The sequence below is a fragment of the Coturnix japonica genome, chromosome 1 (genome assembly GCF_054131305.1).
Source record: "Coturnix japonica strain WE chromosome 1, WE-NBRP24, whole genome shotgun sequence".
Classification (NCBI taxonomy): Eukaryota; Metazoa; Chordata; class Aves; order Galliformes; family Phasianidae; genus Coturnix; species Coturnix japonica.
This window is the reverse complement of record NC_140663.1, coordinates 73125268-73140717: the sequence shown is the minus strand read 5'-3', so window position 1 is coordinate 73140717 and position 15450 is coordinate 73125268. Positions and strand designations below refer to the sequence as shown.

Genomic DNA, 15450 nt, shown 5'->3' with positions numbered 1-15450 from the left:
GCCCATCTCAGTGCTGGTGTTTATAAACTCATCAGCAATAACTTGAACTGCTAATCAAAAAGTAAGGAGAAAGACTTGAGTTTGGAGTACTACTTAGAGTGAACTTAAAGCAGATAGCTAAGATTCACCAGGTACTTCAATAATCTTCCATGTCTAGGATAATCCTAGCAATTCCATGTGAAGTTCAGTGGGCAACAGCCATACCCTAAGGCGGCTGCAAAGGCCACAAAATGGCCGACTGAAAGCATACCCCTACTGAACACTATGTGGGAAGGGAAAATTGGAGGAGCTCGGTGATTCTGGGCCCCAGCAGCCCGGCTGTTGGAGCAGAAGTGTGGCCCGGAGTGGTTCAGCACAGACCCAGCGCCAGCAAGGTCTCAGATGTGGCTGAGGGCTTAGCAAGGACCACTTGTAAAAAGAGGTAATTCACATGCAACCATCCTCACCAAGGTAAGACTGAGTAACAGCATAGTGTTGAGCCAGCAGTCAAGGTGCCAGCCCCTGTTATGGGTGGAACGGGTAGCACCCAACACTGAAAAGCAGCTGGATGCTTCCCCTTAAACCATCTTTTCCACCACTGAAAACTTTGCCAGCACTGAACTGAATTTTTCCATGCCAGGTGTTTGCCTCAGGCTGACTTCTCCTTTTTTAAGTGTCAACAGAAAAAGGTCAGTGGCTTCTGAGAAGAAGATTAAGTTATTTGGTGCGTGTTTGAGGAATTGTTGATGCTGTTCTGCTAAAAACACAGAACAATTCTTGGCATCACTGCAAGAGCCCGAGTCGGGCAGGGGAGTCACCTTGGTGCCTCTTGCCTGAGACAAGCTACTCACTTCTCTCAAAGTCTGTAGAGTCTGTGCTCAGACTCTTCTCCAGAGTCTGTTGATGCTCCTGAATCTTCAGTCACCGCTAACAATAATCCCTTACTTTACAGCTCACAGATCCTGACCATGCTGCCCAAGCACAGGCTGAATGCAGTGACCTTGCTAGCTCTGCTGTAAGACTGCTGAGTCTAAAGCAGGATTTGACAGGCAGCTGCTGCCTGGGGTACGTTGAGGAGCTATGAAATGAAAAACAGGACCACACTGCATTCTACATGCCACTCTGCAGGTCATCAGCCATTACAGGCAGCACAGCTGATGCCAGAAGAAAATGGTAATTGGAGACAAACAGCTCAAGGGTGGAAAAATGAATCAGGAGAAGTTTGCATAGAAGAGGCAGGCTTAGGATGCAACTAAGGCGAGTAAGAAGGCAGGACAGGTAGGACTTGACTACCCCCTGGAGCTAGGGCCTGATCGATGGGGAACCTGAATTCTCTGTCAGTGGGTCCTAGTATATTGGGCATTACTTGAATTTTGGGTGGTCCCATGGAGCCAAGAGTTGGACTCAATAATCCCTGTGGTTCCCATTCAACTTGGGATATTCTGTGATTATATGATACCACAGACCCTCTACCTGTGATGGTGGCTATCCCTTGCCACTCGCTAACATTGCTCCACATGAGGAACTGCTAACCTCCTCAAGCACTCAAGTGCTTGCATCTAAGAGCTAAGCACAAGGACGGCTCATTCATACCTCAACACCAACCTGCCATTGCTGCTTTTTATTTTGTCTTGGAAAAGTAGTACAGTACTGCGTGCTCACTAGGGGTATGGACTCAGTGGTTGCAGACACATCTCTCAAAGGAGCATAAAGAGGCGATGGCTTTGTTTGCTTGTTTTTGTCTGTGGTAAGAAGGATGTAACAACTCTTACTGTAAAGTTCGATAGCTTCTCAAGTAATTAACCAGCAGGTGTTCTAATGGGCTGAGACAGATGATGAAGCAGAAGGCAAAACGTAATTACAGATACCCTGCACCACAAAGGCAAACAGTACCGTCAAATGCCAAACCAAGCTCGGCCCCACTGGTCCCAGGCCTCCTCTTTCCCAGTACCTACTGCTGTGCTTGCTCCCGGTGGGTCAGAGTCTCTCTGGGCACAAAGCATTGCTTCCAAGTGCCACATGCTTTGATCACAAAAGCAACTGCCATGCAAGCAGCATCTATCCTTCAGCAGAAATTAATTTTTCATGGCATTTGGAGCTGCAGCTACAAACAGGAGGGGGAGTCAACTCTTTACAAGGGTAGACAATGGCAGGACAAGGGGGAATGGATTTAAGTTGAGGGAGTTTAGATTCAGGTTGGATATCAGGGTGAAGTTCTTTTTCCAGAGAGTGGTGAGGTCCTGGAACACACTACCTAGAGATGTTGTGGATGCTCCATCCCTGGAGGTGTTCAAGGCCAGGTTGGATGGGCCCTGGGCAGCCTGGTCTAATATTACATATGGAGGTTGGTGGCCCTGCACACAGTAGGAGGGTTGAAGCTTGACAACCCTTGAGCTCCCTTCCAACCCAGGTCATTCCATGATTCTGTGATCCGCGACTGCTAAAGCCAACTCAGTTGGCACAGGCAAAAGTTATTTCCATGGGATTTTTGTCTTGTTTCTCTTTCTATTTTCCTCTGTTTTCCTCAAATAACAAGAAGCCAGATGTCAGGAAGCTTTGTTAGGCAGCTCTAAATCAGAGGGAGTACCTGAGATGTGGACTGCAACAATGCTTTCAGCCACTGGGTTTCCCCATGTACTGATCAACAGCTTGGCTGCTCACCTCAGGTTGGCCTCCCAGAAGCCATGTTATAGATTACTGACATTCTTCCATTTCCCTTCCCTATCCCCCACCACATGTCTCCCTCCAACTTTCCTTCTTGAAGAGAAACTCATCAGAACTGCTCTGGCTCTTCTGGCAGGGCTGAATTTCCCCCCGAACAGCCTAGCATTCAGTGATGCTGAAAACAAATAGAAATATGGAAGGCTAAAGAAGTCTTCAGCCTCGCAGGAAACCCAGCCCACAGCATCTGTGTGACACGGCCTGAAAATACCATGTTATCCCAGTAATATCTTGACAAGAGCCTGAAGCACTCAGCTCCACTTCCCAGCGGCCAGGTTCTCCCTTCACACCAGTGCTAGAGAAATGGCAGAGTTGATGTTTCTCTACAAAGCCCCTTGTTTGTGGAACTGTACGGACATCTCATTCGCAGCAGGCTGTAACATGGTGTTCTGCACGCTTCACGTCAAAATCACGTCAAAGGCAGGGGGAGAACACTGAGTCTGGATGTATTTTAAGTCAAACAAGCACAACATACTTGTTGAGTTTCCCTTGCTTACTGCAGAGTAAATGATTTTGGTATTCAACAGAAAACTTGCCATTTAATGAACATAACTAAGAAAAAAAGGCCACAATTTTTGCCATTTCAGCTAAGAGCGGGATAACCTTAGCATGCTCTGCACTGTTAGCAAAGTCTATGCACAAGGTGAGGTGGCCTTGCATGGCCAGGGCTTCAGCACGGACACAAGAAACGTCCCAGCAAGAGTGCACACTGTGCAGCATCCAAGGAAGACAAATGGATTTCTGCCATTACTTCCAAAGGGAAAAATGAACTGCCAGGGATATACAACCAAAGCAGACTAAGGGTTTCAGAAGGCAGCCTCTGGCAAATCCAAGTGGGAGACGTTAGCTTTCACAGCTGTCTGCCGGCCTTGGCTGTCCACCTTGCCGGCCTGCAAGAATTTATTGCTCCTCTAATAAAGCCAGCAGTAAGCAAAACACACTTGTGCCTCAGCTGCTGCAGCTCACAGCCCAGTGTACCGGCCTGAGCTGATGATGATCATGGCTTTTCAGCAAGATCACAGACTTGCAGCCACATATCCAAAGAGGTGAAGAACAGATCAGACCAGCACAAAATGTCTCCTTAGCTGTGAGTAACTTAGAAGAGACCTGGGAGAAAATGGGTATGTGAAAAGAAAAGAAAAAAGTTTCTGAAGAAATCACTGCTGTGCCTCGATTTAGAGTCCTTTGCTGTGTGAAAGCCTGGTTCAGCTTCCTACTGCTTGTACCAGGGGAAGGGAGAGGTTGGTAGAAACAGGTCTGCAGGAATTGCCACGATAATCACATTCCCAGAAGCCCAGACTCCCTGTAAGAAAAAGGAGCACCTTCCTTTGCCCAAAGTAACCAGACCCTCTTCTCCTGTGCAGAGGAGAGATTTCAGTAGTAAAATGGTGTGCATCGGAAGAAGTCAAGATAGGAAACTCAGAAGGGACAAAAGCTTTTCTTTTTCAACGCAGATTTTAGAAAACCCAGGAAATCTACACGCCCAAAGCACTTATTAAAATATGTTCCTAGAGCTGGCATTGACTCAAGCACACCAGGAAATCAATGGCAGCCTTTTGAACACTGAGAACAAATTGCTCAAGTAGCCCTGGTCACATATGTGCAGACATTATTCTCACACACTTGATATTGCACAGGCTGTGCTTAACAAAGTTACACTAGATGCTACTTGTACAAACGTACAGGCTGTAGGAAACAGATACAACAAGAACTGTTTTTCCTCACGTGTGATTTCAGAAGTAACACTGATATTATCATAATGCACTAAGCCATGATAAACAGATGTTCTGAGGATGTACTGCAGGCCACCTTCGGGTGTTGCAATGACGGGAAGTCTAACGTTGTGCAATGAAACATTTAGTAACACAACTAAGCCTTTCAGTTTATGAGTAGAATCTCTTGCTTGGTTATTTGAAGAAAACTTTTGGGATCTCCAACAATTTGGGCAAGCTTAGGGTGAAATAAAAATGGAAAACAAACAAACCACCCTTCCCCAGAGGAGGGCAAACAGCTCCTCGCTGCAGGTCTTACAGCTCTCCTAGGATAAAGGCTGCCATACTTCCCAGTCTTTCCTTGCCAAGTGCCCAGACAGTGTGAAGGTGTAGAGATGTTAAAGGGTACCCAGCATGCTGACAGCTTCTAACATGCCAGCTCTAAAAAGTCACCCCACTGAGCTAAAGGAATGGCATCATGTGCTCCTTTAGCCTATGGCAATAGCAAAGTAATGTAAATAATTGCAGCCTGCAATGAACAATGTACTAAAATTCACAGCACCTTAACATCTTTATGACGGCCTCTGCCAATCTAGCTGCTGACTGCACATCCCTTCTTTTCCTCTAAGTGCTCCAGCACTTGTACGATGTGAGTCATTTAAACAACCCAGAAGGAAACAGCCCTGAACAAAAAGGGCCAAGGATCGTACAGGGAACACATGTGAGTATCACATCTGTGCTGGTCTGCAACAGCTTTTCCTCTTGGGGACTTGACACTAATTCTCACTTACCATAGGAACCAGTAGATCCTTACACATGGCAAGTATCGCTTGCTCTTGCACTTGGTAACCTTAACTCCATGAAACATGCACATACACACAGATTAGCTTTGGGATTAGCTTCCCTTTGGGAAGGGATTTGCAGTATGAGAAGCCTTTAACATCAGTCAGCAGCATCAAGCTCAGGGTGCAGCAATAGACTCAAATGAAGTATATAAAAGGGACAGTTTCTGGCTGCTTGTGTTTCCCCTCTAAGAGCAAACACTGTCTACAGCAAGAGCAGCCGAAAGGTGGTGAAGCAGCACCTGGCATGTCATTGCTTACTGCTTCTTCTCCCATGCTAAAGCCTAACCCAAATGTACCCTGCCAGTTCACACTTTGTGACCTGCCCAGCCATATGAAGGAGCAGGCATCCATGGTCACTAAGCACCTCAGCTGCCCCAAGTTTAATTCCCCACGACATACAAATCCAAGCTCTTTGTTACAGGACACACTAATGACTTTCAGGAGCCTCATATCCTCCAAAGCACCAGGAAGTCAGCAGAGCTCTACCACAGGGACCCTGTTCCTTCAGTTGAATCAATGTCCCATTAAATCTTGTAATTCCTTCCCCTCCTCCTAACACACTAAGCAATAGCCCATGAGACATACTTATTTCTATACGGTCCACGTGTAGAATTTACTTCATTTCTTCATCTTACCTGAGTTTTGTACCTTGGTCTCAGCCAAGACACTGTCATTTCCCCTTTTTCCTTCCCTGTTGGAAACCATGCAGCTGCAGAGGGATCAGCCTACATCACCACTGGGATAGCTGCTGGCAGTACACGGTGTGCCTGAATTATAACAGCTAAATCTCATCAAAAATAATGAAGCAAACACAGGCATTTCTCCACAAGACATTCTAACGTTTTCAACAAACACTTAAGAACACATAATGCTGCAGAACGGGACTGATGCAGGAAGGAACAAACTTGGGGCTTCTGGTGCTTACTGTGTGAACATCCACTGGTTAATTTAGCCCTAGCTATGGAAGCACAAACCTTCACTCCTGTGTACTCAGCCTTCCAGAAGTGCGAACTGGAAAGGACTCAAGAACAAGAAATTCACAGAACTTTCTACTTTCTTTCAGGGAAGAGCAAGTCCACAAACACCCATATTTAAAGACAAAAGTGGGAGCAACAACAAAACAAAAACCCCAAACATCTGAATCTTTATTACACACTTAAAGTACCAAAGCGTCGCAAGGCCCAGGTCAAGATGCAGCCCAGTTTGTGCCAAGCCCTGTACAAGCACATCTTGGAGCAGAGCCCGTACCCTTGGGACAGCAAGCCAGCAAGATTCATTCTTGGAAGAGATTCCTGTATTGTTAGCTGGCTAGAAACTCATTTTCTGAGAAGGGTGGAGCAAACAGCAAGAAAGCCGTCCGTCTCCACCTCTGACTGCAGCCAGTTTGGGTCAGAATTGCTAGTAATTGCTTGAGTTCTCTAAAGCAGGGCAGACAGCTTGAGCAAGCTGTTGCACCCCTCAGTCTAAGGACTGATGCCCAAACATAAACCAATCCAAGTTACACCCATAAATAGGCACACCCTCCAGCACCAGGGAGAGCAGTTCTCCCCATCAACACTTAACTAGCTGTGAGAAATGGGGCACTAAGCCGAGAAACAAAGCACACAAAGCACGCACTGGCTTCCCTGTGGGACTTTATAGCGCACCATTTGCTTGCGTGGAGAAGCTGATGCCAGGAACACGGCCTTTTACAGCTGTGTGGGGGTCAGCCTCTTCTCTGAGGTAACAGCAGTAAGGCAAGAGCGAATGACCTCAAGTTGTGCCAGGGGAGGTATGGATTGGGTATAGGGAAAAACATCTTCTCAGGAAGAGTGGTGAGGCACTGGAATGGGCTGCACAAAGAGAGGTGGAGTCACTGTCCCTAGAGGTGTTCAGAAAACATGTAGATGTGGCACTGAGGGACACAGCTTAGAGGGCATGGAAGGGATGGGTTGATGGATGGACTCCACAGAGGTCTTTTCCAACCTTAACGATTCTATGATCCTGCATAGGGGGACGGTTCAGCTTCCCAAAGGCAAAACTGGGAGCAATCTTGGCCTGCAGACCCCACTTTTGCTGATGGGGAACATACACATGGTAAAGAAGGTCTCTTCTGTCACCACCCACAGATCCAAACTAGATGAACAGAAGCTAGAAATGAGGTGCAACAGCAGGAGGATAATTAACCACTGCAGCAACATGCCAAACACAGTGGTATTTTCCATTTGTGGTAATTACTTAATCAAGATTAGATATCTTATAGGACATGCTTTAGAGTCCAGAGCAAAGGGAATTCATCACAAAACTGGATATATGGGCTGCATTAGGCAAGAGGACAGAAGACGCAAAGCATAATAGCTCCTTATGGCCTTATCATCTACTAATCGATGGGGAAAAATTGCTCCTTTTAGCATCAGTAGAGTTGGTAGACAGCCATATTTTTAGTGACAAGATATGATGTTGTTTACACAAAATAGAGACAATACTACGTTGTGTTTCATTCCAGACCTTTAATCTGGAATTCTCAAAGCTCTTTATCCTCGCTGTGTCAGTAAGCTTGACAGCTTAGTGGCTGATAAATTGGCGTTATTATTCCCCATTCATCCAGCCTGAAACTTGTCAGAGTAGCTTAATCATTTGCTCCCACGGCAAACAGCACTCGCCCTACCTGCAACTATGGGCACCTAGTTCTCAGCCTCACTGTTGCATGACCTAATGCTCATAGGAGAGCCTTGCCTTGAGAAGTGTCTCAGCACACAGAGCTGCCCAGCTGCTACCTGGCTCCCAGTGCAAAACCTCAAAAAGTCTCATAACCTCCTGAGAAAAACACAGCTAATATACTGATCAAGACCAGAAGTCAGCAGTTAATATTAAAAAGAAACAGAGAAATATGTTTCCTAGTTCTTTTTACAAACACCTTCACATATGACAGACAAAGAAGAAAAAAAAAAGTGATTTCCATTAGTTGCCATGGAAATCACTAACCCATCTCCTCTCTCTCATCAGCATCTGACAGACCAGTCAGGGCAGCAGGCAAGCACACCCTGTGCCAGAGCCCAGCCTCATCCACACCGTGTGGCTACAGGGTGCCCTGCTTCCCCCTGCCAAGGGCTCATCGTTACTGCCTGTCAATGAACTACTTGCTGACAGTTCTGCTCCAAACACTGTCTCCATCATCCTGGCTATCGCTACTGCTGTTGATAAGGGTAATAACACTCTGCAATGCCGGCTACATCTTCCAACTGAGAGCTTTAAACTTTTTTTAAGAGGAATGTATTCAGCTTCATAAACCTTTCTGTGAGGCACAGCACAGCTGTTACTCCTATTTTACAGATGTGAACTCTGCAGCTCAGAGGAATTAGATGCCTTGCCCAAAGCCCGCATATAAATCGTGGTGTGATGGTAGGAACAAGAACAAACAGACCTGGAGAGAGCTGTTTGCATTCTCTTGATGCCCACAGGCTCTGAACCACATCTGTTCAGAAACCCCTTTAATCTATCCCCCACCAACCCTCTACAGCAAGCAAACACAGACCTGGGGAAAAAAAAGCAAATAGTTTTGTATGCTTAATGCTAGTGTACCACTGACCTTGTGGCTGCAGCCAGGACAGCAACTCAGCCCAGCACCTGGATGTAGGCAGCTGTACTGCAGAGCAGCTTGGCAGTGATTTGTGAGGACACATTCATGCCCAGCTGTTCTCCCATCCCCTCAGCTTTCCCATGTACCAAGTCAGAAGCATCCCAAGCACTGCACTAACACCATGCGGTTTAGGGCTACATACATAGTGCTGCAAGACTCAGCACTCACCCATGAAAATTAGAAATCCATAAAGAACCTGCATCAATTGCAAATTCTGATCTGCCCCCCCCCCCATCCCAGGCATAGGCTGCTGGAGTTATTGGCAAGTTACCCCACAAAAGGGTTGGTTCTCTGTATGTATGTATATGCATAAATGTGCATCAGGTAACAAACCACGTCCTGTGCTCCCTGATGAGGCATGTGTAGGCTCAGTTTCCTCCACAACACAGTTCTGCAGCAATGAAAAGTCAAAGAGTGAAGGATAAACCACAAAGTGCAAGGAGGAGCTACTAGAAGCTGTTTTCCAAGGTGTTTCCTACAAATTCCCCTCCAGAGGCTGATTGTGTTCAATGACCATAAGGTACAAACTGCACTCAAAGGGGAATGCTCGTGAAATGCCTCTCATGTCCACAGTGAAAGGTGATCTCACACTGGAGCTTTTCCCTTGGAAAGGGCAGTGAAAGTGTCTTTCTACACTACCAGCCTTTATTTTTACAGAACAGAAAGGAACACAGTACCTTGTAGGAACCTGATATCTTTTGCTAAACATGGCCGAAACTGGCAGTTGTGTTTAGAAGTTATTTGAGGAGGTTGAAAGGTGCCAGTACACAGAGAATAAAATCACATAAAGCCCTGTTTCTTCTGGCAGCCAGGGAAAAATGTTCTGCTTTGACAGGAGGAAGGGAGTTAGGAGGAGATGAAAAGAGGTGGGCTCAGCACAGAGCAGAGGGGCCCCATCAACCTGCGATCTGTGTGCAACTGCACAGGGGAGGCACTGATTATCACCGAGCACAGGGCATAATTAGGACTGCTGGGACAGAACAAGATTAATGGTCTGCTTGCTCATGGAAAAGGAGCATCGAGATAAACTTACTGACTTTGAGACACTCCAGAGCACGGTATCGTTTTTCACAGAACAGGAAGGGGACATCACTTAGTAGGGATGTGCAAGACTAGATTTGCAAGACACTAATGGCTTTGGGTTATACAAGCAGCAACTAATCCCTGGGCAGACAGCAATACTACAAGGAAGAATCAGCCTGTTCTACAAATGGGGATGCTGCGAAGGATCCCAAAAAAAAGCACCTCCGAAAGCATTAGCTGCTCCAGCTTGGACTGCAGGGATAACATCTGCACGTGTGCAAGACTTTAATTGTGGGCTGGGCATAAATCAGGTAATTCAAAAGAAAAAGCAGAAAACCCAATAGTACCCCTTCCTCACCCTACCTGCTGTCATACCATCCTCTATCAGTGCATCCTGCCCCTGGTCCTGGGGACAGCAGAATGGATCTCCACTAGAAACTGTGCCTCAGTCTCCACAGCGGTGTCAGACAAGGGCTGACGACTGAGGAAGATGAGGTGGACACCACTCAGAGTTTATCACCTGGGGGTTGGAACAGCCCAGACCTTTTGCCTGGCACAAGAGGGAGAATGCCATCATCAGCCGGGAACACTAGGGCTTTTCTGCCAACTTCAAGCCTCAGCCGTAGATGCAAGCATTTGGTCTCCTGCCACCTCAATCTTCCAGCCTCCTGGGTTTGAATGAGTGTGCTGCAGAGCGGAGCTGGGTCACAACCTTTTCCGGTTCTCCCTGAGGAATTTTACTCACCCAGACAACTAAACGATCCAGACATAATAAAAATCCCCTGAGGCACTACTCTCTTCTTCCTGCATATAGGAAACGAGACAGTAATTCCAATCCCTCGTATGTCAGCTTCCTCAAACATAAACATGAAAAAGTGGCCAAAACACAAGAGGAAAAGAAAGTCCCTGAGCAGCAAAAAGTACATATGTGAAACATTACATCATGCAGAAGGAAAGAAAGCTCTTGGCTCCAGGCTACGATTACCAGTGCTGAAATGGCAGGGGCTGCTCCAGCACACAGGGGCCCCACAAGCACTGCATTAGAGATCAATTCCTTGTTGGAAAACAGCAAGAGGCTCCAGAATCAAACCTGGCCCTGTGGCTCTGAGGCTGTGGGCTTCTTAGTCAGGATGTGCCTCCAGCAGATGCTGACAGTTTTGCTGGCCTTCATTGTCATTGGAAACCCGCATCTAAGGGCACCGTCCCAAGCAATTATAAGCACGGTGTTAAAACAAAGAGGTACGGTGTAATAAATGAGACCTCAGGTTAGGGCAGACAATAAGATTTCATAGGAAATTCTGGGTGGCCAGTTTACATGACAGAGAACTGATGTAATCTTAGGCAACTGCTGACTGGGTGCCTTCAGCCCAGCGTGTACTGGCACAAAGGGAGCTGCTCACCAAACTGGAGCACATTTCAAAGCAAGCGGAAAGAAAATGCTAGGCAGTCACTGCTCATGCAGCATTTATCTGTGCTTTAACACAGCGCTGAAGCCTCCAGGGCTGTTTATTTGCCATTTGTTTCTCTTTAGAACTATGCTGCCTAGAAGTTGCAATCAGAGCCCTATGGAGTGCAAGCACACAAGCCCCTCTCTAACCAGTTCATACCTAATACACCAGCTGTGGCAAAATCAGCAGCCTCTGGGAAAGCTGATATATACATACCAGCGTTTGCCACACAGAGCTGGCTCTGGAAGGTGCTTCACAGATTAACAGCATTCCAGTCTTTACTGCTGAGCTTGGAGACAATGCTTTGAGGGATTCATCTCTCCAGAGAGGTGCTGGTTATTCATGGTGTAGCTCAGACATGCCAGTGAAGCAGAAGCTGACACTTCTGTGAAGGGAGATGCTGCAACCCAGCTATTGCTGAGACATTTCTGAGAACCCATCTCACTCAGCTCACAGGATGTGTGAGCTAAAGCAGCCTGGTAACATGAGTCTTGTGAGCCTGAAGGACTCATCTGGCTGAGGTTTATCACAAACACTCTTCTGCACAAAGAGAAACATTCCTCAGCTCATGTAATACCACGCAAGAAAGATCAAAGGTGCCCCCGTGCCTCCTGATGGGCACGCAGCTGTACCAATAACAGCAGCTGGAGAATGCAACAGGCAAGAGAAGCCTTTCAGCCAGCCCTATGTTAATTACCAGCAAGGAATTTGCACCTTGGCAGATAAAGTCATTCACTCAACCACAGTGAATTTGCAGAAAGCAGCTCAGGCCCAATGGCAAACCTCAGCTCCATCTGCAGAGCAGCATCAGGGTGTCGCATGCACCTGAGCACTGCACATCACTTCTGTGTTACAGCTTGCACCACGCACACTGACACTTAGAGGTTATGGTCCCCGTAGAAAGAAACATATGGCATCTGGACAGGGAGCTCAACACGAGGTGTCCTAAATGAACTGTGTGCTTTAGCTGCCAGCCCCCAGTCTCTCATATCACCCACAGCACACCCATTAAAAACCTTAGAAGCAGGCTGAGTTACCTGTGCGCTGGCATTGCAGCATCCTTTCTTTCCACTGCCCTGCACCAAACATCAGTAGATGAAGGACTGAACGATCACAGAGGCTCTACCAGTAAATTCCAGAGGGAAACAGACACTTCTCGAAACAACAGCCTGAGGTCCAAATTACAGCCCTGTCCTAGAGCTATGCAACTACACCAGGATCTTGGCTGTAATTCATTAAGTGTAATTTATTAAGACAGCAGTTTTTCATCTCCATCAGTGCAAGAACGTGGGAAAAGCGTAATGAAAGCAAGCTGCTGGCCAGACCCTGCAAGCAGCCCAATGGGAGGAAGCACACCCGGCTTTATGGAGACCAGCTGAACAACCGGCCCCATATCTCCAGGGCACAGAGGCTCTCTGCTGGCAGAGTGACACGAGACCCTGGAGGGAAGGGAACGTGGTTTGCCGTCATGTACAGGAGTCAAGCTGGATGAAAAGTAAGAGCTCAGGTGAGTTAAGCAAACAGAACTTGGCTGGAAACTTGGTCTTTTTCTGCCCCCAACACCTCTTTTCAGTTTTTCGTGTGGAAAGATTACATAGAGTGGAAAAGGAGGTGGGATGAAAAAATTAATCCCTGGGTTACAACAGATGTGTGGTGTTTGCAGCGCACACTATTAGAAACAGTTATAAATCTGGTCCCAAATGCTTGTCATCACTGCGCTGCCTGGGGGTTGTAACCCCTCAGATCTGTCAGTAGATCTTCTCGTGACAAGAGATCCTCTAAGCTGCCTCCTCCAGTCATTTCTGGCCAGAATGAGCTAAATCAACTCACACTGCTTACAGCACGCTTCCCAACGGCAGTTTTATTTGGCCATAAATGGGTTAAGGATAGGCCAGGGGAGTAGCTACAGGTCTTGGGGATTAATCTGAATGAATAGCAAACTGGCAAACATTCACCCGTAGCTTGCACCAATATACACGTGCTGGTATAAATCTCTTCATTAACATTCAGAATTTACGCTGAAGAGCAAGTATCCTGATGGGACACACGATGACACTGGTGTAAGCACGGTATTCCCACACACCAACCTACAGACCTCACGGCCACAGTTCAACAGTGAGCAGACTCCTTCCCAGCACTAACTTGGTAACTGCTCCAGCAGGAAACGCCTGATCGATGCCATTACAGCCCTACCGATTCACCTGCAATGCATTCATCAGACATTCTGAGCCTCTCCCTTTTCCTCCCTTGTGATGAATGATTCCCCCAGATCACTGTCTGCTCACTAAAGACCCAGCTGAGAACACAACCTCCTCACCTCCACAGGAGCCCATTGGTACCAGCAAATGGCCTCCTCTGACACTGTGACCCAGGAAGAGACACAGCACGCTGCCTTGGGCTGGTTGCTGGCCTCCGGCCGAGGCACACAGTTCACCATCTATTGCTCTTGTGACTATTACTGAACTGGGCCAAGAAAAGCTCCCACATTTTGGCACGTCTCAGATTTTCCAGTCTGCACAAAGTCATGCCAAGAACATCGACTGAAGCAATTTCTTTCTTTCAAGACTCGAATTATGCACCTAACAATACTGTAGAAATGAGCTCTGGAACAAAAAAGCCAGCAATGTTCAGATATGCTTTTGCTTACAAATGGATTAGAAGCTCAAGGCTCAGCGTTAATATTCTGTACATACTGAAAGGCACTAAGTGCAGATTGCGGCGGAAACAGAAGAAACAGAGCCATCACTTCCAAACCTAGGAGAGGGGAAACACTGTGTGAATCTTGCTAAATGCTGGGGACACGGGGGTGCAATGAAGAACATCCAGAAGGGGTCAACTGCCAAAGGTGCCTCAGAATGTGAGCAGCCCACCTTGAAGCACAGCCCACTCTCCCCAGAGCACAAGGAGGTCCCAATATCCCAGATGGTGGTTCCTGTGAGCTACCTGGTGCTCACCACCCAGCAGCAAAGGATCTAAGAACCCCAACAGATAAAGTGTTTGAGGCATCAGTTCTCTACTCCAATGCTTTTCTGAACTTGGACTGGAATTGAACCAAAATGTTCATGGGTTTGACACCCAGATCATCATCTCTGGGAGCAACCGAGTCACTAAAGCATCAGCCAAACCATAGTACCCTAACTCTAACAACCCTCTGCTAAATCATATCCCTGAGCACCACATCCAAATGGCTCTTAAATGCATCCAGGGATGGCGACTCAACCACCTCCCTGGTGAGCCTATTCCAGTGCTTAACTACCCTTTCTGTAAAGAAGTGTTTCCTAACATCCAACTTAAACTTACCTTGGAGTTGGACTAGATTCCCTTTAAGGCTCTCCTCCAATTTGAATAATTCCATGACCTTATGGATGCACTGCTGACACTTCCTTTCTACAGAGGGATCCTGTATATTGACTACAACTAAGGCTGGTTTATGATAAAACTATTCTGGCTTTTTCAGGACAGCTCTGGAGGGGATGTACGTGAGCACTGACTACACTGGCACACCACGGCTCCAGCAGAAAGTCTCTTACAAGGTACATGCAGATGAAACACCATCCCACCACTTGGTCACTCAGCTTCCTCAAGGTCTGCAAGTAGAGTCGGACGGGGCCAGAGCTCGTGGGGGAGTCGGATGGGCGCTCCCCATCCGTGCCACAAGGCGGGTAGAGCGGCACGGGGCTTGGGAAGCAGAGCAAGGCAACTCTCAGCAGGAAACCAGAAGTGTTTATACATTTTTGTGCGGAGCCAAGCTGCGATGCTGGAGGGCGGGGTCGGCCATCTGGGACAAATATGTAGGGAGAAAAAATGCGAAGCCGCCCCAGCCCGTCCCCCCGCCGGGACCGCTTCGCAGAGCAGAGCACGCCCGGCCGCCACCACCACCCCCCTCCATCCCCACCCCCCCATCCCAGCCCAGCTTGTGTTCATTTGCTCCAAATCACTTCCACATTTCCCTGCCACAATTATCGAATATTTTGTTCCTGACCTCACTTTTACGGAGCCTGCAGCGCCGGGAATTCAGGCACCGTTTATTTTCTGTCAACAGACCTTTGGGTTTACGAGTTTGGTTGGGGGGAGGGGGGGTCTAATGGTTTTCGTTGCCTGAA

At 47.4% G+C, this 15450-nt stretch overlaps 1 protein-coding gene across 1 annotated transcript in view; it reads right to left on the bottom strand.

The window, feature by feature from the left end:
* The window catches only part of FSTL1 (follistatin like 1), a 34517-nt gene that overhangs the window by 18601 nt on the left and 466 nt on the right, over window positions 1-15450 (bottom strand). The window lies entirely within an intron of this gene.